We start from the raw sequence: 21,212 nt of genomic DNA on the forward strand, positions 1-21,212 counted from the left end.
GGACGGCTTTGATGCTTCCACCTGTTGAGCCTGTAAGGCCAATATGCTTCTCACTTGGGAAATGGACACGTAACGCTTGTGCGGTTGGATGCCGACTCTTGCTTTTGTGATGCAAAGTATGACAGACTTTAGCCAAAGTGGCCAGGCTCAGCTGTCGTCAATGGATGGATGATTGAATTTTGGCTGAGGGAAGAATACAGTGGATTGCCTTGGTTCCCCGGCTTACTCAAAGGTGGACATTTCACTCAAACAGGAACTTTTCTACCTGCTGCCATTTGGAAGTATCACAGCCATCCAACTTTGTCAACATGGTCAACCATGGAAGTTATGTGATCCACATGTCCTCAATGTCCGCAAATCAATGTTGTTTCGAAAGCTGCGATCACAGCTACGGCCTATTGCTTGCTTCAAGTCAAATGTGTCCGTGCTGTCATGTGCCCTTTGCACAATGGTTTCCGTAGTGTAGTGGTCATCACGTTCGTCTCACACACGAAAGGTCCCCTGCTCGAAACAGGGCGGAAACATCCTGGTGTGCTTCAATGCAGCTTGTGTTTTGGCTGATTGCTTTTGACTCCAATCTGTCAGACTTTAAAAGAGGTTGTCAGAACACAAGCATTCAGGGGCACTTTCACACCAGCCCTGCAAAATCGGCACTTTTTGGGAGAACGTTCATCGTTTGTGTGTGTGTGAAAGCTCCCCTCACTAAAAAAATGCCGGTCTTCCGGGCTAACTCCTAGCCCACACCATTCAAATGAGCCGGATTTCTTCGTCTGCCTCTCTGGTCAGTGTTTGTCTTGGGCGGCAGTGCCCCAAAACCTGCAGCTGTTGTAATTGGATGACGTTGCCCATGCATTTGGTCCTATGTCAAAAGTGCAGTTGGAAAGCTAGCCAAATCCAATGAGCGTGTGAAATTTCTCGGCTTCCCCCCACCAGAGGATATCAAGTCATGGACTATCCTGACGGGAAAGCAACGAGATACTCCAGGCTGCATTGTTTTTTCTTTGTTTTGTTTTGTTTTGTGTTTTCTTTCATGTACAAGTATCATTCCGGACTTGGAGGACTGCAAAACTTCAAAATGATGAGTCTGGTGAACCAAAATATTTCTCACCAGTGGAATTTCAACTTGGTGGGTGTGTGGTCGAGACCTGATTTCTTTGCGATGCAAAGTCTCTGAGAGTGTCATTGACAGCCCTAATGAAGAGGACATGTTACAACTCAGTTGTTTTTCACCAATGGGATTTGAGAAATGTTGTGCCGTAACAACAGAGTGGACTGACCACGGTGTGTCCTTTTAGGGAATTGTTCTGACGTGGGGACTCCCCTCCGATCAGCCTTCTTTTCAGGCCAGCTTACGTGGACTCGATGTCCCTTGGCAATTGCGGCTTTTCATGGAAATTTCAGTACCCAGGTGATTTCAGGAGGCTTGTGCCATGGTTCTGTTGTTGAAGCACATAAGTTGCAGGTGAGTTCTTAAGAGTTGACATTTCTCCAATGCAACAGAGAAGCTTGTCTGACTCCTTTGATCAGTTTCAGAGAAGCCCCAAAAGGCTTCCAGGCTGGCAGTGGTGGGATTTGAACCCACGCCTCCGAAGAGACTGGAACCTGAATCCAGCGCCTTGGACCGCTCGGCCACACTACCTGTCTGAGCCAAAATGTCAACGTTCATCCAAGCTGGAAGTGGCAACTGGCTGCAAGAAGGAGGAAGGAACGGCGTCTATTTTTTGTTCTTTTCTGAGAACAGGGACCAAGAAAAGTGCGAGCAAGCAGTGGTGTGTGTCACCAGTAGCAGAGGATGGTTTCGATCCATCGGCCTCTGGGTTATGGGCCCAGCACGCTCCCGCTGCGCCACTCTGCTTTACACAGAGGGCATTTGACAGCAGAAATGCTTACTAAGTGCAATAAGCAGACGTTTGACTGTGGCTGGCCATGTTGAGAAAGTTGGACGGCTTTGATGCTTCCACCTGTTGAGCCTGGGAGGCCAATATGCTTCTCACTTGGGAAATGGACACGTAACGCTTGTGCGGTTGGATGCCGACTCTTGCTTTTGTGATGCAAAGTATGACAGACTTTAGCCAAAGTGGCCAGGCTCAGCTGTCGTCAATGGATTGATGATTGAATTTTGGCGGAGGGAAGAATACGGTGGATTGCCTTGGTTCCCCGGCTTACTCAAAGGTGGACATTTCACTCAAACAGGAACTTTTCTACCTGCTGCCATTTGGAAGTATCACAGCCATCCAACTTTGTCAACATGGTCAACCATGGAAGTTATGTGATCCACATGTCCTCAATGTCCGCAAATCAATGTTGTTTCGAAAGCTGCGATCACAGCTACGGCCTATTGCTTGCTTCAAGTCAAATGTGTCCGTGCTGTCATGTGCCCTTTGCACAAGGGTTTCCGAGTGGTCATCACGTTCGTCTCACACACGAAAGGTCCCCTGCTCGAAACAGGGCGGAAACATCCAGGCGCGCTTCAATGCCGCTTGCATTTTGGCTGATCGCATTCGAGTCCAATATGTGGGGATTTCAAGCAGGCTGTCAGTTGAGAAACTCCTGCTCCCTAATGGCCAGCCTTTTTGTACACATTGAGTGTAGTGTGAATGTGGCGATGGAATGCCATGCTTGATATGATGGAGCAAGCAAAGGATCATCTCTCCTTGAGAATTTTGCAGATTTAAACCCGGCAGGAGCACGTGTCATTGTTGTCAGTCAAGTGAAGCACTGAACTAAAGTGTACAGTCAAGTCAGCCATAATTCACGCAACCTGGAAAACTGTTGTCCATGTGTGAAAACAGACATTCGGGGGCACTTTCACAGCAGCCCTGTGAAACCCGGACCGCTGACCAAATGAGGACTTTCTGGGAGAACGCTCATCGTTTGTGCATGTGTGAAAGCTGCTCTGATCAAATATTGGGGGTCTTTGGGGCCAACTCTGGTCCCCCTGTGAAGGACGGTCTCGCAGCGGACTTTCCAGTCTCCCGGCAGACTATCCAATAGCTACAGCGAGAGGACGTGATGTGGAGCACAAAGCATTTGAGTAGAAAAATAAGCAATGCCGGTCAGAGATGCACAAAGAAAGGAAGCGCAGGCAGTCATTCAAAGATGGTCAGAAGACTATTTATCAAGGTTGTTTCCATTTAGGTGCGTGCGGGCTCCTGTGACGGGGATTCAGATTTCACTCAAACAGCAGTTTTTCTACCTGCTTTCAGTAGTGGAGCATCACAGCCGTCCAGCTTTCTCAGCATTGTCAACCATAGGGTGTTCTGTGATCCAGATGTCCTCAATGTCCACAAATCAATGTGGTCTCAAAAGCTGCAACCACAGCCACGGTTTATGACGTCAAGTCCAATGTGTCCATGCTGTCATGTGCCATTCGCACAAGTGTAGCCTGGAAGTTACATTTTAATGATCGTGAAGATTCTGGGCAGTGACCAATCAGACGGCGGATTGAGGTCGGCATGAGACACGCCTGGCAAGGAGAGTCTTGAGTTATGTCGGCTTGTGGGATCAAGCTGGACGGTTGGCTGTGGCACAGAGTTGTGGCCTGAAGCAGCAGGATCAGCCGAGAAATCAAAAGCAGGAGCAGGGCACGGGGATGGAGTATGCGGACTGGCTGTGACAGCAGGAGACCCATTCTTATTATCCACCAGAGAGCACTCCCCCTCAGTGGCGGCGGGGTGGAGCTTGGTGACAGTGTGACCAAGCAGAGACATCACCCCATTAAGGACAACAGCGAAATCCTGACCTGTCAGTTTTGCGACTCTTTGTAGCTCTGCCAAGTAGGTTTCTGTCTGCAACTTCCCTGCCTCTTTCACGCAGGCTGTAGCCAAATCCAAAATCTCATACGAAACCTCGCCATCGTCACACACGCATATATATGGTAAATATGGACGTAGTGAAACCAACGCTGCGCCCGAATTATATTCAACCACGATCGAACGGTGAAAAGCGGAATGCGGTTCATCGATATATTCAAACTTTGAAATGGAGCCGTATTGTTTTAGGAATTCGATAACCTCGTCATCCGTTTTAGTTTTGGTCCCTTCTTTTATCAAAACTGCATTTGAAATCTTAATACCATGTTTCTCGAATATGTCCATGTTTACACAATATATAAAAATACCAAAAACAAATCAAAAAATGTTCAGCTTTTTTTTTTTTTCCCCACTCCTGGCTGGGCTCGCCACTTTATGTAGCCTGGAAGTTACATTTTAATGATCGTGAAGATTCTGGGCAGTGACCAATCAGAAGACTAGATCAGCTCATGGAGTGGAGAAGTAGGAGACTGAACACGTCTGAGTGAAGCGGTACCTTTTTTATATAAATGCAACACCACAGACAACAACAAACATAAGTGAAAAAAACAAAAAAACAATGAAGCCTTAACCAATGAAGTGATCTTCGTACAAACAAATCAGTGTCGACAGCGGACACCAACGCTGTTTTCTTGATTGTTGATCACCCAGCCGGGGATCAATGAGGTTCCCGTCAGAGACGGAGCAACACAGTTCTTGAGTCCACCTTGAAACGTCCAGAGAAAAATCCAAGGGTTTAGGAGGGGAAATGAAATGATAGAAAGGTGGCCCAGAGATAGGTTGCAGAAAGGACAAGGAGATCAAGCTGCAGGGTAGAAGCCGTCCTACCAACCCAACCTGAGCAGATTGGGTTCCACTTAGACTTGCTTCTCAGGTGCAGCTTTCAGCTCGGGCCTAGCGGCTCGCCATCGACCTGGCCTGCGTCAAAACAGGTCCAATCAATATTGTGCACATTGAATCAAGACTAGTCATAAATACAAAAATATAATTCCATGTTGTACAACACATCGTCTTATTAAAACTGGATTTGAATAAATACAGACTAAGATCTTCAGTGCATAGTATCACAGACAAACACCAACAGCTCCAGCGATTGGCTGGGCTGCAGGAACAACACCAGCATCATAACTGGTGTTAAAGTGCATAATTTCATTTCATGATTACCAGACTAGTAATCAATTGTCCGATAAATAAATAACAGTGTTTCACATCTTGATTGACACAGACATATTCGGAATACAATGATGAAAAGGAATGAATGGAGGCTAAGCTAACGCTAACGCGACTCACCAACTCCTCAGATTGATCGCGCACAGCTGGCTTCCACACAGCACCGCGGCTCCGGTAAACTGCTCCTACACCCCAACATTCATGATGTTTAGTTCGGAGATGGTTTAGATTCAGTTTGTGTCAGCAATGCTCCAACCTACCGGCAGCGTCCCTGTCCGTCGTGCCTGTCTCATTACTTCCGGGTGCCAGCCGGCCACCGGTGTTTATAGATCGTGATTGGACGCACGGCGTCACGTGACCGCGTGACGTAATGACGCGCGGAGAACGAGGAGGATTTTGAATAATTATTTAGGGAAATTAATAAGGGATATTCTGAGGCAAAAACCCATTTTCCCACCTGGGTTACACAAGGGTTTCCGTAGTGTAGTGGTCATCACGTTCGTCTAACACACGAAAGGTCCCCTGGTCGAAACAGGGCGGAAACATCCTGGTGTGCTTCAATGCAGCTTGTGTTTTGGCTGATTGCTTTTGACTCCAATCTGTCAGACTTTAAAAGAGGTTGTCAGAACACAAGCATTCAGGGGCACTTTCACACCAGCCCTGCAAAATCGGCACTTTTTGGGAGAACGTTCATCGTTTGTGTGTGTGTGAAAGCTCCCCTCACTAAAAAAATGCCGGTCTTCCGGGCTAACTCCTAGCCCACACCATTCAAATGAGCCGGATTTCTTCGTCTGCCTCTCTGGTCAGTGTTTGTCTTGGGCGGCAGTGCCCCAAAACCTGCAGCTGTTGTAATTGGATGACGTTGCCCATGCATTTGGTCCTATGTCAAAAGTGCAGTTGGAAAGCTAGCCAAATCCAATGAGCGTGTGAAATTTCTCGGCTTCCCCCCACCAGAGGATATCAAGTCATGGACTATCCTGACGGGAAAGCAACGAGATACTCCAGGCTGCATTGTTTTTTTCTTTGTTTTGTTTTGTTTTGTGTTTTCTTTCATGTACAAGTATCATTCCGGACTTGGAGGACTGCAAAACTTCAAAATGATGAGTCTGGTGAACCAAAATATTTCTCACCAGTGGAATTTCAACTTGGTGGGTGTGTGGTCGAGACCTGATTTCTTTGCGATGCAAAGTCTCTGAGAGTGTCATTGACAGCCCTAATGAAGAGGACATGTTACAACTCAGTTGTTTTTCACCAATGGGATTTGAGAAATGTTGTGCCGTAACAACAGAGTGGACTGACCACGGTGTGTCCTTTTAGGGAATTGTTCTGACGTGGGGACTCCCCTCCGATCAGCCTTCTTTTCAGGCCAGCTTACGTGGACTCGATGTCCCTTGGCAATTGCGGCTTTTCATGGAAATTTCAGTACCCAGGTGATTTCAGGAGGCTTGTGCCATGGTTCTGTTGTTGAAGCACATAAGTTGCAGGTGAGTTCTTAAGAGTTGACATTTCTCCAATGCAACAGAGAAGCTTGTCTGACTCCTTTGATCAGTTTCAGAGAAGCCCCAAAAGGCTTCCAGGCTGGCAGTGGTGGGATTTGAACCCACGCCTCCGAAGAGACTGGAACCTGAATCCAGCGCCTTGGACCGCTCGGCCACACTACCTGTCTGAGCCAAAATGTCAACGTTCATCCAAGCTGGAAGTGGCAACTGGCTGCAAGAAGGAGGAAGGAACGGCGTCTATTTTTTGTTCTTTTCTGAGAACAGGGACCAAGAAAAGTGCGAGCAAGCAGTGGTGTGTGTCACCAGTAGCAGAGGATGGTTTCGATCCATCGGCCTCTGGGTTATGGGCCCAGCACGCTCCCGCTGCGCCACTCTGCTTTACACAGAGGGCATTTGACAGCAGAAATGCTTACTAAGTGCAATAAGCAGACGTTTGACTGTGGCTGGCCATGTTGAGAAAGTTGGACGGCTTTGATGCTTCCACCTGTTGAGCCTGGGAGGCCAATATGCTTCTCACTTGGGAAATGGACACGTAACGCTTGTGCGGTTGGATGCCGACTCTTGCTTTTGTGATGCAAAGTATGACAGACTTTAGCCAAAGTGGCCAGGCTCAGCTGTCGTCAATGGATTGATGATTGAATTTTGGCGGAGGGAAGAATACGGTGGATTGCCTTGGTTCCCCGGCTTACTCAAAGGTGGACATTTCACTCAAACAGGAACTTTTCTACCTGCTGCCATTTGGAAGTATCACAGCCATCCAACTTTGTCAACATGGTCAACCATGGAAGTTATGTGATCCACATGTCCTCAATGTCCGCAAATCAATGTTGTTTCGAAAGCTGCGATCACAGCTACGGCCTATTGCTTGCTTCAAGTCAAATGTGTCCGTGCTGTCATGTGCCCTTTGCACAAGGGTTTCCGAGTGGTCATCACGTTCGTCTCACACACGAAAGGTCCCCTGCTCGAAACAGGGCGGAAACATCCAGGCGCGCTTCAATGCCGCTTGCATTTTGGCTGATCGCATTCGAGTCCAATATGTGGGGATTTCAAGCAGGCTGTCAGTTGAGAAACTCCTGCTCCCTAATGGCCAGCCTTTTTGTACACATTGAGTGTAGTGTGAATGTGGCGATGGAATGCCATGCTTGATATGATGGAGCAAGCAAAGGATCATCTCTCCTTGAGAATTTTGCAGATTTAAACCCGGCAGGAGCACGTGTCATTGTTGTCAGTCAAGTGAAGCACTGAACTAAAGTGTACAGTCAAGTCAGCCATAATTCACGCAACCTGGAAAACTGTTGTCCATGTGTGAAAACAGACATTCGGGGGCACTTTCACAGCAGCCCTGTGAAACCCGGACCGCTGACCAAATGAGGACTTTCTGGGAGAACGCTCATCGTTTGTGCATGTGTGAAAGCTGCTCTGATCAAATATTGGGGGTCTTTGGGCCAACTCTGGTCCCCCTGTGAAGGACGGTCTCGCAGCGGACTTTCCAGTCTCCCGGCAGACTATCCAATAGCTACAGCGAGAGGACGTGATGTGGAGCACAAAGCATTTGAGTAGAAAAATAAGCAATGCCGGTCAGAGATGCACAAAGAAAGGAAGCGCAGGCAGTCATTCAAAGATGGTCAGAAGACTATTTATCAAGGTTGTTTCCATTTAGGTGCGTGCGGGCTCCTGTGACGGGGATTCAGATTTCACTCAAACAGCAGTTTTTCTACCTGCTTTCAGTAGTGGAGCATCACAGCCGTCCAGCTTTCTCAGCATTGTCAACCATAGGGTGTTCTGTGATCCAGATGTCCTCAATGTCCACAAATCAATGTGGTCTCAAAAGCTGCAACCACAGCCACGGTTTATGACGTCAAGTCCAATGTGTCCATGCTGTCATGTGCCATTCGCACAAGTGTAGCCTGGAAGTTACATTTTAATGATCGTGAAGATTCTGGGCAGTGACCAATCAGACGGCGGATTGAGGTCGGCATGAGACACGCCTGGCAAGGAGAGTCTTGAGTTATGTCGGCTTGTGGGATCAAGCTGGACGGTTGGCTGTGGCACAGAGTTGTGGCCTGAAGCAGCAGGATCAGCCGAGAAATCAAAAGCAGGAGCAGGGCACGGGGATGGAGTATGCGGACTGGCTGTGACAGCAGGAGACCCATTCTTATTATCCACCAGAGAGCACTCCCCCTCAGTGGCGGCGGGGTGGAGCTTGGTGACAGTGTGACCAAGCAGAGACATCACCCCATTAAGGACAACAGCGAAATCCTGACCTGTCAGTTTTGCGACTCTTTGTAGCTCTGCCAAGTAGGTTTCTGTCTGCAACTTCCCTGCCTCTTTCACGCAGGCTGTAGCCAAATCCAAAATCTCATACGAAACCTCGCCATCGTCACACACGCATATATATGGTAAATATGGACGTAGTGAAACCAACGCTGCGCCCGAATTATATTCAACCACGATCGAACGGTGAAAAGCGGAATGCGGTTCATCGATATATTCAAACTTTGAAATGGAGCCGTATTGTTTTAGGAATTCGATAACCTCGTCATCCGTTTTAGTTTTGGTCCCTTCTTTTATCAAAACTGCATTTGAAATCTTAATACCATGTTTCTCGAATATGTCCATGTTTACACAATATATAAAAATACCAAAAACAAATCAAAAAAATGTTCAGCTTTTTTTTTTTTCCCCACTCCTGGCTGGGCTCGCCACTTTATGTAGCCTGGAAGTTACATTTTAATGATCGTGAAGATTCTGGGCAGTGACCAATCAGAAGACTAGATCAGCTCATGGAGTGGAGAAGTAGGAGACTGAACACGTCTGAGTGAAGCGGTACCTTTTTTATATAAATGCAACACCACAGACAACAACAAACATAAGTGAAAAAACAAAAAAAACAATGAAGCCTTAACCAATGAAGTGATCTTCGTACAAACAAATCAGTGTCGACAGCGGACACCAACGCTGTTTTCTTGATTGTTGATCACCCAGCCGGGGATCAATGAGGTTCCCGTCAGAGACGGAGCAACACAGTTCTTGAGTCCACCTTGAAACGTCCAGAGAAAAATCCAAGGGTTTAGGAGGGGAAATGAAATGATAGAAAGGTGGCCCAGAGATAGGTTGCAGAAAGGACAAGGAGATCAAGCTGCAGGGTAGAAGCCGTCCTACCAACCCAACCTGAGCAGATTGGGTTCCACTTAGACTTGCTTCTCAGGTGCAGCTTTCAGCTCGGGCCTAGCGGCTCGCCATCGACCTGGCCTGCGTCAAAACAGGTCCAATCAATATTGTGCACATTGAATCAAGACTAGTCATAAATACAAAAATATAATTCCATGTTGTACAACACATCGTCTTATTAAAACTGGATTTGAATAAATACAGACTAAGATCTTCAGTGCATAGTATCACAGACAAACACCAACAGCTCCAGCGATTGGCTGGGCTGCAGGAACAACACCAGCATCATAACTGGTGTTAAAGTGCATAATTTCATTTCATGATTACCAGACTAGTAATCAATTGTCCGATAAATAAATAACAGTGTTTCACATCTTGATTGACACAGACATATTCGGAATACAATGATGAAAAGGAATGAATGGAGGCTAAGCTAACGCTAACGCGACTCACCAACTCCTCAGATTGATCGCGCACAGCTGGCTTCCACACAGCACCGCGGCTCCGGTAAACTGCTCCTACACCCCAACATTCATGATGTTTAGTTCGGAGATGGTTTAGATTCAGTTTGTGTCAGCAATGCTCCAACCTACCGGCAGCGTCCCTGTCCGTCGTGCCTGTCTCATTACTTCCGGGTGCCAGCCGGCCACCGGTGTTTATAGATCGTGATTGGACGCACGGCGTCACGTGACCGCGTGACGTAATGACGCGCGGAGAACGAGGAGGATTTTGAATAATTATTTAGGGAAATTAATAAGGGATATTCTGAGGCAAAAACCCATTTTCCCACCTGGGTTACACAAGGGTTTCCGTAGTGTAGTGGTCATCACGTTCGTCTAACACACGAAAGGTCCCCTGGTCGAAACAGGGCGGAAACATCCTGGTGTGCTTCAATGCAGCTTGTGTTTTGGCTGATTGCTTTTGACTCCAATCTGTCAGACTTTAAAAGAGGTTGTCAGAACACAAGCATTCAGGGGCACTTTCACACCAGCCCTGCAAAATCGGCACTTTTTGGGAGAACGTTCATCGTTTGTGCGTGTGTGAAAGCTCCCCTCACTAAAAAAATGCCGGTCTTCCGGGCTAACTCCTAGCCCACACCATTCAAATGAGCCGGATTTCTTCGTCTGCCTCTCTGGTCAGTGTTTGTCTTGGGCGGCAGTGCCCCAAAACCTGCAGCTGTTGTAATTGGATGACGTTGCCCATGCATTTGGTCCTATGTCAAAAGTGCAGTTGGAAAGCTAGCCAAATCCAATGAGCGTGTGAAATTTCTCGGCTTCCCCCCACCAGAGGATATCAAGTCATGGACTATCCTGACGGGAAAGCAACGAGATACTCCAGGCTGCATTGTTTTTTTTCTTTGTTTTGTTTTGTTTTGTGTTTTCTTTCATGTACAAGTATCATTCCGGACTTGGAGGACTGCAAAACTTCAAAATGATGAGTCTGGTGAACCAAAATATTTCTCACCAGTGGAATTTCAACTTGGTGGGTGTGTGGTCGAGACCTGATTTCTTTGCGATGCAAAGTCTCTGAGAGTGTCATTGACAGCCCTAATGAAGAGGACATGTTACAACTCAGTTGTTTTTCACCAATGGGATTTGAGAAATGTTGTGCCGTAACAACAGAGTGGACTGACCACGGTGTGTCCTTTTGGGGAATTGTTCTGACGTGGGGACTCCCCTCCGATCAGCCTTCTTTTCAGGCCAGCTTACGTGGACTCGATGTCCCTTGGCAATTGCGGCTTTTCATGGAAATTTCAGTACCCAGGTGATTTCAGGAGGCTTGTGCCATGGTTCTGTTGTTGAAGCACATAAGTTGCAGGTGAGTTCTTAAGAGTTGACATTTCTCCAATGCAACAGAGAAGCTTGTCTGACTCCTTTGATCAGTTTCAGAGAAGCCCCAAAAGGCTTCCAGGCTGGCAGTGGTGGGATTTGAACCCACGCCTCCGAAGAGACTGGAACCTGAATCCAGCGCCTTGGACCGCTCGGCCACACTACCTGTCTGAGCCAAAATGTCAACGTTCATCCAAGCTGGAAGTGGCAACTGGCTGCAAGAAGGAGGAAGGAACGGCGTCTATTTTTTGTTCTTTTCTGAGAACAGGGACCAAGAAAAGTGCGAGCAAGCAGTGGTGTGTGTCACCAGTAGCAGAGGATGGTTTCGATCCATCGGCCTCTGGGTTATGGGCCCAGCACGCTCCCGCTGCGCCACTCTGCTTTACACAGAGGGCATTTGACAGCAGAAATGCTTACTAAGTGCAATAAGCAGACGTTTGACTGTGGCTGGCCATGTTGAGAAAGTTGGACGGCTTTGATGCTTCCACCTGTTGAGCCTGGGAGGCCAATATGCTTCTCACTTGGGAAATGGACACGTAACGCTTGTGCGGTTGGATGCCGACTCTTGCTTTTGTGATGCAAAGTATGACAGACTTTAGCCAAAGTGGCCAGGCTCAGCTGTCGTCAATGGATTGATGATTGAATTTTGGCGGAGGGAAGAATACGGTGGATTGCCTTGGTTCCCCGGCTTACTCAAAGGTGGACATTTCACTCAAACAGGAACTTTTCTACCTGCTGCCATTTGGAAGTATCACAGCCATCCAACTTTGTCAACATGGTCAACCATGGAAGTTATGTGATCCACATGTCCTCAATGTCCGCAAATCAATGTTGTTTCGAAAGCTGCGATCACAGCTACGGCCTATTGCTTGCTTCAAGTCAAATGTGTCCGTGCTGTCATGTGCCCTTTGCACAATGGTTTCTGTAGTGTAGTGGTCATCACGTTCGTCTCACACACGAAAGGTCCCCTGCTCGAAACAGGGCGGAAACATCCTGGTGTGCTTCAATGCAGCTTGTGTTTTGGCTGATTGCTTTTGACTCCAATCTGTCAGACTTTAAAAGAGGTTGTCAGAACACAAGCATTCAGGGGCACTTTCACACCAGCCCTGCAAAATCGGCACTTTTTGGGAGAACGTTCATCGTTTGTGCGTGTGTGAAAGCTCCCCTCACTAAAAAAATGCCGGTCTTCCGGGCTAACTCCTAGCCCACACCATTCAAATGAGCCGGATTTCTTCGTCTGCCTCTCTGGTCAGTGTTTGTCTTGGGCGGCAGTGCCCCAAAACCTGCAGCTGTTGTAATTGGATGACGTTGCCCATGCATTTGGTCCTATGTCAAAAGTGCAGTTGGAAAGCTAGCCAAATCCAATGAGCGTGTGAAATTTCTCGGCTTCCCCCCACCAGAGGATATCAAGTCATGGACTATCCTGACGGGAAAGCAACGAGATACTCCAGGCTGCATTGTTTTTTTCTTTGTTTTGTTTTGTTTTGTGTTTTCTTTCATGTACAAGTATCATTCCGGACTTGGAGGACTGCAAAACTTCAAAATGATGAGTCTGGTGAACCAAATATTTCTCACCAGTGGAATTTCAACTTGGTGGGTGTGTGGTCGAGACCTGATTTCTTTGCGATGCAAAGTCTCTGAGAGTGTCATTGACAGCCCTAATGAAGAGGACATGTTACAACTCAGTTGTTTTTCACCAATGGGATTTGAGAAATGTTGTGCCGTAACAACAGAGTGGACTGACTACGGTGTGTCCTTTTGGGGAATTGTTCTGACGTGGGGACTCCCCTCCGATCAGCCTTCTTTTCAGGCCAGCTTACGTGGTCTCGATGTCCCTTGGCAATTGCGGCTTTTCATGGAAATTTCAGTACCCAGGTGATTTCAGGAGGCTTGTGCCATGGTTCTGTTGTTGAAGCACATAAGTTGCAGGTGAGTTCTTAAGAGTTGACATTTCTCCAATGCAACAGAGAAGCTTGTCTGACTCCTTTGATCAGTTTCAGAGAAGCCCCAAAAGGCTTCCAGGCTGGCAGTGGTGGGATTTGAACCCACGCCTCCGAAGAGACTGGAACCTGAATCCAGCGCCTTGGACCGCTCGGCCACACTACCTGTCTGAGCCAAAATGTCAACGTTCATCCAAGCTGGAAGTGGCAACTGGCTGCAAGAAGGAGGAAGGAACGACGTCTTTTTTTTGTTTTTGTTCTTTTCTGAGAACAGGGACCAAGAAAAGTGCAAGCAAGCAGTGGTGTGTGTCACCAGTAGCAGAGGATGGTTTCGATCCATCGGCCTCTGGGTTATGGGCCCAGCACGCTCCCGCTGCGCCACTCTGCTTTACACAGAGGGCATTTGACAGCAGAAATGCTTACTAAGTGCAATAAGCAGACGTTTGACTGTGGCTGGCCATGTTGAGAAAGTTGGACGGCTTTGATGCTTCCACCTGTTGAGCCTGGGAGGCCAATATGCTTCTCACTTGGGAAATGGACACGTAACGCTTGTGTGGTTGGATGCCGACTCTTGCTTTTGTGATGCAAAGTATGACAGACTTTAGCCAAAGTGGCCAGGCTCAGCTGTCGTCAATGGATGGATGATTGAATTTTGGCTGAGGGAAGAATACAGTGGATTGCCTTGGTTCCCCGGCTTACTCAAAGGTGGACATTTCACTCAAACAGGAACTTTTCTACCTGCTGCCATTTGGAAGTATCACAGCCATCCAACTTTGTCAACATGGTCAACCATGGAAGTTATGTGATCCACATGTCCTCAATGTCCGCAAATCAATGTTGTTTCGAAAGCTGCGATCACAGCTACGGCCTATTGCTTGCTTCAAGTCAAATGTGTCCGTGCTGTCATGTGCCCTTTGCACAAGGGTTTCCGAGTGGTCATCACGTTTGTCTCACACACGAAAGGTCCCCTGCTCGAAACAGGGCGGAAACATCCAGGCGCGCTTCAATGCCGCTTGCATTTTGGCTGATCGCATTCGAGTCCAATATGTGGGGCTTTCAAGCAGGCTGTCAGTTGAGAAACTCCTGCTCCCTAATGGCCAGCCTTTTTGTACACATTGAGTGTAGTGTGAATGTGGCGATGGAATGCCATGCTTGATATGATGGAGCAAGCAAAGGATCATCTCTCCTTGAGAATTTTGCAGATTTAAACCCGGCAGGAGCACGTGTCATTGTTGTCAGTCAAGTGAAGCACTGAACTAAAGTGTACAGTCAAGTCAGCCATAATTCACGCAACCTGGAAAACTGTTGTCCATGTGTGAAAACAGACATTCGGGGGCACTTTCACAGCAGCCCTGTGAAACCCGGACCGCTGACCAAATGAGGACTTTCTGGGAGAACGCTCATCGTTTGTGCATGTGTGAAAGCTGCTCTGATCAAATATTGGGGGTCTTTGGGGCCAACTCTGGTCCCCCTGTGAAGGATGGTCTCGCAGCGGACTTTCCAGTCTCCCGGCAGACTATCCAATAGCTACAGCGAGAGGACGTGACGTGGAGCACAAAGCATTTGAGTAGGAAAATAAGCAATGCCGGTCAGAGATGCACAAAGAAAGGAAGCGCAGGCAGTCATTCAAAGATGGTCAGAAGACTATTTATCAAGGTTGTTTCCATTTAGGTGCGTGCGGGCTCCTGTGACGGGGATTCAGATTTCACTCAAACAGTAGTTTTTCTACCTGCTTTCAGTAGTGGAGCATCACAGCCGTCCAACTTTCTCAGCATTGTCAACCATAGGATGTTCTGTGATCCAGATGTCCTCAATGTCCACAAATCAATGTGGTCTCAAAAGCTGCAACCACAGAAACGGTTTATGACGTCAAGTCCAATGTGTCCATGCTGTCATGTGCCATTCGCACAAGGGTTTCCGTAGTGTAGTGGTCATCACGTTCGTCTAACACACGAAAGGTCCCCTGCTCGAAACAGGGCGGAAACATCCTGGTGTGCTTCAATGCCGCTTGTGTTTTGGCTGATTGCTTTTTCACTCCAATCTGTCAGACTTTAAAAGAGGTTGTCAGAACACAAGCACTCAGTGGCACTTTCACACCAGCCCTGCAAAATCGGCACTTTTTGGGAGAACGTTCATCGTTTGTGCGTGTGTGAAAGCTCCCCTCACTAAAAAAATGCCGGTCTTCCGGGCTAACTCCTAGCCCACACCATTCAAATGAGCCGGATTTCTTCGTCTGCCTCTCTGGTCAGTGTTTGTCTTGGGCGGCAGTGCCCCAAAACCTGCAGCTGTTGTAATTGGATGACGTTGCCCATGCATTTGGTCCTCTGTCAAAAGTGCAGTTGGAAAGCTAGCCAAATCCAATGAGCGTGTGAAATTTCTCGGCTTCCCCCCACCAGAGGATATCAAGTCATGGACTATCCTGACGGGAAAGCAACGAGATACTCCAGGCTGCATTGTTTTTTTCTTTGTTTTGTTTTGTTTTGTTTTGTTTTGTGTTTTCTTTCATGTACAAGTGTCATTCCGGACTTGGAGGACTGCAAAACTTCTAAATGATGAGTCTGGTGAACCAAAATATTTCTCACCAGTGGAATTTCAACTTGGTGGGTGTGTGGTCGAGACCTGATTTCTTTGCGATGCAAAGTCTCTGAGAGTGTCATTGACAGCCCTAATGAAGAGGACATGTTACAACTCAGTTGTTTTTCACCAATGGGATTTGAGAAATGTTGTGCCGTAACAACAGAGTGGACTGACCACGGTGTGTCCCTTTGGGGAATTGTTCTGACGTGGGGACTCCCCTCCGATCAGCCTGCTTTTCAGGCCAGCTTACGTGGACTCGATGTCCCTTGGCAATTGTGGCTTTTCATGGAAATTTCAGTACCCAGGTGATTTCAGGAGGCTTGTGCCATGGTTCTGTTGTTGAAGCACATAAGTTGCAGGTGAGTTCTTAAGAGTTTACATTTCTCCAATGCAACAGAGAGGCTTGTCTGACTCCTTTGATCAGTTTCAGAGAAGCCCCAAAAGGCTTCCAGGCTGGCAGTGGTGGGATTTGAACCCACGCCTCTGAAGAGACTGGAACCTGAATCCAGCGCCTTGGACCGCTCGGCCACACTACCTGTCTGAGCCAAAATGTCAACGTTCATCCAAGCTGGAAGTGGCAACTGGCTGCAAGAAGGAGGAAGGAACGACGTCTTTTTTTTGTTTTTGTTCTTTTCTGAGAACAGGGACCAAGAAAAGTGCGAGCAAGCAGTGGTGTGTGTCACCAGTAGCAGAGGATGGTTTCGATCCATCGGCCTCTGGGTTATGGGCCCAGCACGCTCCCGCTGCGCCACTCTGCTTTACACAGAGGGCATTTGACAGCAGAAATGCTTACTAAGTGCAATAAGCAGACGTTTGACTGTGGCTGGCCATGTTGAGAAAGTTGGACGGCTTTGATGCTTCCACCTGTTGAGCCTGGGAGGCCAATATGCTTCTCACTTGGGAAATGGACACGTAACGCTTGTGCGGTTGGATGCCGACTCTTGCTTTTGTGATGCAAAGTATGACAGACTTTAGCCAAAGTGGCCAGGCTCAGCTGTCGTCAATGGATGGATGATTGAATTTTGGCTGAGGGAAGAATACAGTGGATTGCCTTGGTTCCCCGGCTTACTCAAAGGTGGACATTTCACTCAAACAGGAACTTTTCTACCTGCTGCCATTTGGAAGTATCACAGCCATCCAACTTTGTCAACATGGTCAACCATGGAAGTTATGTGATCCACATGTCCTCAATGTCCGCAAATCAATGTTGTTTCGAAAGCTGTGATCACAGAAACGGCCTATTGCTTGCTTCAAGTCAAATGTGTCCGTGCTGTCATGTGCCCTTTGCACAAGGGTTTCCGTAGGGTAGTGGTCATCATGTTCGTCTCACACACGAAAGGTCCCCTGCTCGAAACAGGGCGGAAACATCCAGGCGCGCTTCAATGCCGCTTGCATTTTGGCTGATCGCATTCGAGTCCAATATGTGGGGCTTTCAAGCAGGCTGTCAGTTGAGAAACTCCTGCTCCCTAATGGCCAGCCTTTTTGTACACATTGAGTGTAGTGTGAATGTGGCGATGGAATGCCATGCTTGATATGATGGAGCAAGCAAAGGATCATCTCTCCTTGAGAATTTTGAAGATTTAAACCCGGCAGGAGCACGTGTCATTGTTGTCAGTCAAGTGAAGCACTGAACTAAAGTGTACAGTCAAGTCAGCCATAATTCACGCAACCTGGAAAACTGTTGTCCATGTGTGAAAACAGACATTCGGGGGCACTTTCACAGCAGCCCTGTGAAACCCGGACCGCTGACCAAATGAGGACTTTCTGGGAGAACGCTCATCGTTTGTGCATGTGTGAAAGCTGCTCTGATCAAATATTGGGGGTCTTTGGGGCCAACTCTGGTCCCCCTGTGAAGGACGGTCTCGCAGCGGACTTTCCAGTCTCCCGGCAGACTATCCAATAGCTACAGCGAGAGGACGTGACGTGGAGCACAAAGCATTTGAGTAGAAAAATAAGCAATGCCGGTCAGAGATGCACAAAGAAAGGAAGCGCAGGCAGTCATTCAAAGATGGTCAGAAGACTATTTATCAAGGTTGATTCCATTTAGGTGCGTGCGGGCTCCTGTGACGGGGATTCAGATTTCACTCAAACAGCAGTTTTTCTACCTGCTTTCAGTAGTGGAGCATCACAGCCGTCCAACTTTCTCAGCATTGTCAACCATAGGATGTTCTGTGATCCAGATGTCCTCAATGTCCACAAATCAATGTGGTCTCAAAAGCTGCAACCACAGCCACGGTTTATGACGTCAAGTCCAATGTGTCCATGCTGTCATGTGCCCTTCGCACAAGGGTTTCCGTAGTGTAGTGGTCATCACATTCGTCTAACACACGAAAGGTCCCCTGGTCGAAACAGGGCGGAAACATCCTGGTGTGCTTCAATGCCGCTTGTGTTTTGGCTGATTGCTTTTGACTCCAATCTGTCAGACTTTAAAAGAGGTTGTCAGAACACAAGCATTCAGGGGCACTTTCACACCAGCCCTGCAAAATCGGCACTTTTTGGGAGAACGTTCATCGTTTGTGCGTGTGTGAAAGCTCCCCTCACTAAAAAAAATGCCGGTCTTCCGGGCTAACTCCTAGCCCACACCATTCAAATGAGCCGGATTTCTTCGTCTGCCTCTCTGGTCAGTGTTTGTCTTGGGCGGCAGTGCCACAAAACCAGCTGTGAAGTCTGTGAAAACTTGTGAAGTCTGTTATACTTTGCATCACAAAAGCAAGAGTCGGCATCCAACCACACAAGGTTGACTTCACAGACTTTTGTTTTGTTTTGTTTTGACGTTGTCCATGCATTTGGTCCTCTGTCATTATGGCTTACTTCTTTGTTATCATGGTGTTTTTCAATGCGTAATCTGAAAAAAAATTAGGCGAGGGTATAAATTTCATTTTTCTATTCTAGTTTTCCCTAAATTCACTCAGGTACATTACAATTCACAGTGTTTCTGACACTGGAACTATAATCTGTTATGTCTTACCTAATGAGACCAAGATTATGCATATTGTCCAAATAATTGTGGAGATATTGTTGATTTAAAATAGATCGTTGTTTTTATTCGAACCTTCCCTCCGAAAACCCTTGGGTTTAATAGGTAACTAGAAGTTGGCACTCAGAGAGCTCAGACCTCCGCCACAGCTCAAATCAGTCAGCAACATCACTAAGAACACCATATATAATAAAAAAAACATTTTATTTCTCCCCAACACACACAATGTATGGGAGAAAGCTGTTTGTTGCATGTTCATATCTCAATGTGTTGCCTCACAGTGGCTGACACTCCGGAATCCCCCTATTTTTTGTCTGTTCTGGATCCTGGTATCCGGAATACTTTCGTGATCTGGATCAGCAGCTGATATCTCTTATCTCTTAGAGTCATTGAAGAATTTACACTATAATTTTTTGCCAAGCCCCCTTGTCATTTATTGTTGAGTTATGCCCAACTACAGCCCCACTGACAGCTTTGCCTGGGCCTGGGACAACTTACTGTGTGTGATCAAAGCGGAGTGGTGCGGCGTATCCGTGCGGCGTGCGGCGCGCGGCGCGCGGAGCGGTGCGTCATGGTGCCTGTATGCAGTGTTGGACCGGGGAGTGGGGAGGCGCGGAGCAGTGCGGTGCCTGCATGCTGCGTCGGGATCCCTGAGTGGGGTGCTTGAAGCCCCCCCCAACCCTGGGCCCAAGACAAGAGCCGATTGTCCCCCACTGTCGGCAGGCCTGCCCAAATATGTCAAAGACTGCCCTATTTCTCAATGATAAAGAATCCTTTAAAAAATTCCTGGATCCAGACAGTGATCCGGATCATCACCAAAATTTAATGGATTCTAAGTTAGCCCAAGGGCCACCTTTCCACAAAGTTTCGTTGCAATCCGTCCATAACTTTTTCCGTAGTGTCGCTAACAAACCAACCAACCAACCAACCAACCAACCAACAAACCTACGTGATACCTTGCCAGAGGTAATTACAACGGCCTCACCACTAATTACTCTTGCTGATGAGCATGTTTATTGTTACTGTCAGGTGGACCGAGTTTTGTATTTTCTGGATCATAAGAGAGGGATATTTAGACTTGCTTAGCAAACCAATACACCCCATGTGAGACCACTGGATGCTACTGTACAACAGAATCGTGCTACAGTGTCAGATCAGGGAATCTCTTGGTATAAAGGAAATGTTCCACAAGAAAAAAATCTGCAGCACAAAACAAAATGACCAAAATGAGAGTTTGAAGTGCCGAAGAAACTTGTGATGGATCAGAGAAAAGAGAGAATGTTTTTATGCAATGAAGAAAACAAAGAAGATTAATTGTGGGCTAAAAGCACAACTGCCAGAGCCGAGGAATAAATTCGCAGATGGTTCTGGAACAACAGCTGCTGGACGAGAATTATTGATGGTGCATGAAAAGATAAATACCTCTTAAACACCACTGTGACTTAGATTTGTTTTGTTCCTCTTCATGACACTGTGATGACATATGTGATTGAGGTATCATTTACAAGACTGTAGTTTTTGCATTTTCATTTCAGAAAAATTTTACAATCTCGTGTTTCAAAAACATAGCTTCTTGCGCATGTGCAGTTGCAGTATTTCAGAAAAGTTAGTTGTTCTTTTTTCCCATGTATCCACACAGGGAGTTGGAGAATTTTTTTTAAAAAAGTTCTTCCTTGAAAGCAGTTTTTAAAAGCTTGCATTTTCGCTGGCTGCAAGACTAATAAAAAAGAAAACTTTTACAACTAAACCACAGCCTCAGGTCTTTGATCCACATCGGTAACACACAGACAAAAGTCAAAAAGCGTGTCAGCACAATTGATAAAAAGAAACAAATGGAACTCGTTGCCAGCTTACTCATGGTTGAAGCATATAAGTAGCACAATAATACAGAAAATTCTGGCAGCAAGTTTGCCTTTTTGCCTGTTATTAAAAGGAACAATTTTATTCAAACTAATGGCTTTATTAATTAGCTACCAAACTAAAAGCTGAACACCCACTGTATCTGAGATGAAATCATCCCACATGTCTTTTAGACTACTTTTTTTTTCCAGTCCGAGAATGCCTCGCTGAAAGCAAATGAGTGAACATGATATATTAATTCATTTCAGACTCAGCTATGAGCCACAGCAGCATATCAAGCATTTGGAAATGAGGCAGACAGACATTTGTTCTAATGAAGAAAAAGTACTCGATGCGCAGCAATTAAAGGCTGCAACAACTTACAGTCAGATTCACTC

At 46.9% G+C, this 21,212-nt stretch overlaps 12 non-coding genes across 12 annotated transcripts; 7 read left to right on the forward strand and 5 right to left on the reverse strand.

Moving 5' to 3' along the window:
- The first annotated feature begins 451 nt into the window (after positions 1–451).
- trnav-cac (transfer RNA valine (anticodon CAC)) lies at positions 452–524 on the forward strand. The gene has a single exon. It is a non-coding gene; the product is annotated as a tRNA-Val (tRNA).
- Positions 525–1,557: 1,033 nt separating this feature from the next.
- trnal-cag (transfer RNA leucine (anticodon CAG)) lies at positions 1,558–1,639 on the reverse strand. The gene has a single exon. It is a non-coding gene; the product is annotated as a tRNA-Leu (tRNA).
- A 3,815-nt stretch (positions 1,640–5,454) lies between these two features.
- On the forward strand, positions 5,455–5,527 carry trnav-aac (transfer RNA valine (anticodon AAC)). The gene has a single exon. It is a non-coding gene; the product is annotated as a tRNA-Val (tRNA).
- Positions 5,528–6,561: 1,034 nt separating this feature from the next.
- Positions 6,562–6,643, reverse strand: trnal-cag (transfer RNA leucine (anticodon CAG)). Its single transcript has one exon. It is a non-coding gene; the product is annotated as a tRNA-Leu (tRNA).
- Positions 6,644–10,457: 3,814 nt separating this feature from the next.
- On the forward strand, positions 10,458–10,530 carry trnav-aac (transfer RNA valine (anticodon AAC)). Its single transcript has one exon. It is a non-coding gene; the product is annotated as a tRNA-Val (tRNA).
- Positions 10,531–11,565: 1,035 nt separating this feature from the next.
- On the reverse strand, positions 11,566–11,647 carry trnal-cag (transfer RNA leucine (anticodon CAG)). The gene has a single exon. It is a non-coding gene; the product is annotated as a tRNA-Leu (tRNA).
- A 752-nt stretch (positions 11,648–12,399) lies between these two features.
- trnav-cac (transfer RNA valine (anticodon CAC)) lies at positions 12,400–12,472 on the forward strand. The gene has a single exon. It is a non-coding gene; the product is annotated as a tRNA-Val (tRNA).
- Positions 12,473–13,505: 1,033 nt separating this feature from the next.
- On the reverse strand, positions 13,506–13,587 carry trnal-cag (transfer RNA leucine (anticodon CAG)). The gene has a single exon. It is a non-coding gene; the product is annotated as a tRNA-Leu (tRNA).
- A 1,747-nt stretch (positions 13,588–15,334) lies between these two features.
- Positions 15,335–15,407, forward strand: trnav-aac (transfer RNA valine (anticodon AAC)). Its single transcript has one exon. It is a non-coding gene; the product is annotated as a tRNA-Val (tRNA).
- Positions 15,408–16,452: 1,045 nt separating this feature from the next.
- Positions 16,453–16,534, reverse strand: trnal-cag (transfer RNA leucine (anticodon CAG)). The gene has a single exon. It is a non-coding gene; the product is annotated as a tRNA-Leu (tRNA).
- A 758-nt stretch (positions 16,535–17,292) lies between these two features.
- trnav-cac (transfer RNA valine (anticodon CAC)) lies at positions 17,293–17,365 on the forward strand. The gene has a single exon. It is a non-coding gene; the product is annotated as a tRNA-Val (tRNA).
- Positions 17,366–18,287: 922 nt separating this feature from the next.
- Positions 18,288–18,360, forward strand: trnav-aac (transfer RNA valine (anticodon AAC)). Its single transcript has one exon. It is a non-coding gene; the product is annotated as a tRNA-Val (tRNA).
- Positions 18,361–21,212: the final 2,852 nt, after the last annotated feature.

The sequence above is a fragment of the Salarias fasciatus genome, chromosome 7 (assembly GCF_902148845.1).
Source record: "Salarias fasciatus chromosome 7, fSalaFa1.1, whole genome shotgun sequence".
Classification (NCBI taxonomy): domain Eukaryota; kingdom Metazoa; phylum Chordata; class Actinopteri; order Blenniiformes; family Blenniidae; genus Salarias; species Salarias fasciatus.